The sequence below is a fragment of the Capsicum annuum genome, chromosome 4 (assembly GCF_002878395.1).
Source record: "Capsicum annuum cultivar UCD-10X-F1 chromosome 4, UCD10Xv1.1, whole genome shotgun sequence".
Lineage (NCBI taxonomy): Eukaryota > Viridiplantae > Streptophyta > Magnoliopsida > Solanales > Solanaceae > Capsicum > Capsicum annuum.
In genome coordinates, this window is record NC_061114.1 from 77,016,962 (window position 1) to 77,020,202 (window position 3,241).

Consider the following 3,241-nt stretch of genomic DNA (forward strand, 5'->3'; position numbering starts at 1 on the left):
AGCATATGTACCTATTTATAACAGTTCTTTTGGGAAACTTTTCAGTTGTATTTAAAGTTTTGTAAGCTAGTTGTAATGAATAAGGTAAATTTATTGTTTTTATTGACTTCCACATATATTTCTAAATGTATTGTAAGGGTTCTCTTATCTAACTAGATTAGAGTTAGTGTCCACACAATTCAGATAGTTGGAGTGTGACAAATTCCAAACTAACTCAGTATACCAAATTTTTTTTATTAAATAACACCATTTTTGATAATTCCTAATTACACTAAAGTAAGCACACACCCGTTAGCAATATTTTTACCCAACTATAGAATCAGGGTCTATTCCACAAGGAACAATGTGACTAGCAATTAAGCAACTAAGGAGAAAAAGTAATTCACTCTAATTCAAACAAAAGATAAAGTTCTTTTTCAAGGGAGGGTTCAATACAAAATCAAATAAGGGTAGAATCAATTATATTATGAAAAATTGATCAATGGCCTTAAAAATGATGGATAATAAGGGGATCGATAATGGGGAATCAATTCTATCAACGATTCAATGTATTTAAATGAAATACTTAAATTTAATTGTAGATTTAGAAACTTATCCTTGGAATCAAAATTATCTCCTAATGTCTTTCTAACATTGAGAGATTAGTCCTCATTTGTTTGCCTTAAGCCAAGCTAAAAAAATGTTAATCACAAAAATAATTTCAAGCTACACTAGGACTCTACTATCTCTTGCTCAAATTCATTAGATGGGGTTTATAGCCTAAAATTGTGCTAAATTAACCTTTACCTACCTCAATTGACTCTTTCAAGCTTAATAAAAGTAAACGGGCAAGTTCTTGGGTTAGCTACTCCCTTTAAAGATCAACTAAAGCATAAGATTAATTTAGACAAGCACATTCATTAATCAGAGGGTATTTAATTAATAAAAAATAATAAGATAAAATAAAAATCCAAGTATGAACTTAATAGTTGCACGCAAATTTAGTCACTACAAAGAAAGAAAATAGAGACAACATTATGAATTTGTCACTGCAAAAGTTCAAATTCATCTCTCCAAGTGTGTTAGATGAAGAACCCTAGTCGTCAAGCTTAAGAAAATAGCAAAAGATAGTCTCAAAATAAATGAGAATCCAGTTATGTTTGTTTGTAATAGAGAGAGTGAAATTCCACGTCTGTCTCTTAATAGTGCCTCAATGACGGCTTTGTCGATGAAAAGGCTACTTAAGCTGCCCTATTAACTTTTACTTTACCAATTAAGCAGCTAAATAAACATTTAACAATAGTTGATTGAGTTATTGAGTAGTGCTTAAGAACTCTTTCATTTGATTTAGCAAAGGTTGACTATACCCTGCCTTCTGTTATGTCGTCTTGTGCCACTTTATCGATACTTGAGGGCCCTTTTTCAGCTCCATCCTTTTAGCTCTTTTTCCTCTTAATTCATTTTCTTTTCATCAAACTTCTTTTAAACCTCAAAGTACCAAAAATCAATATAGTTCAAATATTACTTAGCTTTATATAATATATTATTGACACAAATTATAAGCAAAAAACATAAATAAGTGAAAAAATCCCCTCTTATTTGTGACTAATATCTTGTACAAATTGCACAACTTTTACACGTTTTGTTCAATGAACCCTGATATCCAAACTGAAGAATCATAACATGTAAATTTTAAATAGGTAGGTTCATGTTCTGTGAAGATCAAATTTCCCTAGAAAGAACAGTGAAAACTTTCTACTGATTTTTAAGTCTTATTTGAAATTCAATTAGTCTTATCCATGGTTCGTGGAATGTACAGTGTGTTGGGTAGTTCAATACTATTACTAAGGATGTGTTGGGTGCTGTTTTCCCCTTTGCTAAATTAGAGGGAATTTTCATCCTTTCCTAAATTTAAAACCTTGACTTTTGAACTCAATTAAAGGGTTATTTCACAGAATTAGTTAATACGTTTTTTTCTCTTCCCCAAACATCAAAGGGAAGGAATTAATAGAATTTTATGCAAGGTTCTCAATCAACTCTCTAGATAAGTTATTTTTCTTATCCAAGGTATGTCAAGGTATGTAAAGTTCTAATATATTCATTTCTATAAAAATATCATTATTTCCAAGCCTAGATAAGTTCATGAGACAATATAGGTTTATTATAAAATCCCTTACAAAGCTACTGATTTATTTTATTCTTCAGGTAGACTCCATGAAATTTATTACTCGTGTTCTTATTTTATTATTAACCAAGCATATGATTTTCTATGATTAATTCTTCATGAATTATGAAATTGTGTGCTTTCTGAAATTTACGAAACACTATGAATATTAAAGAATCTAAAATTACTTTGGATGTCATAAATTTAATGATACTTAGATGAACTTCTTCTGGTAACACTAATACATGAATTTTCCGATTATATAAACCCTCGAACTATAATTGAAGTTAGGCATATTTTAACATATTTTTCATGAATTCTATGAGTAATATGGTTTTTTTGGGGGACATGAACTTCCCACACCAACCTTAAGTCCCTCTATGCTATGAATGTTTGAATGTATAGTTACGGTATAATGGCACAAAAATTTCATGAATCTCATTCTAATTTAATAGATAGTTTATGGTCCAAATATGAACCCAACATGGTTAGCTTGCGACTTGAGAAGGATAAGCTAAGTTAATAAATCTATTAAAAACTGATAAATATGGCTTTAAGTAGATTAGATGTTTAACAAAGATGAAATAAGTTGTAAGAGGCTCATTACCAAAAACTACATTTACTGATGTAGGTATGAATATGTTTATAACTGTAGATGTCTTTTCATATTTTTTCCATGAGGATCATTTTGCATTCTTTCACACTCTTTTATATAGAACATACTAATCCATGCATTAAACATGGATTAGTGCCTAGTCAATTCAGTGTTTATCGGACCCACATAGCTTGTGGTGTTTATGCATTCATGTCAATTATACCATCTATTTCCATAGTTAATTTCCATAGTTGACTTACGCCTATGTCCATTATATGTCCTATTGCTCAAGGTTTATTATGTTCAATTTCATGTATGTATTATGTTATGTTCTCCACTGCCATCTTTATATACCATACTTTTCATTTATTATATTCTTTGATGCTGTATTTTTTCATAATGTATATTTAGGTATGAACATTCGAGATTTAACAAAATTCTAAGCTCGTCAATTTTAACTATTAGTGAGTCTATCTTTATCGAGAGTTTAGTCTAGTTATTTA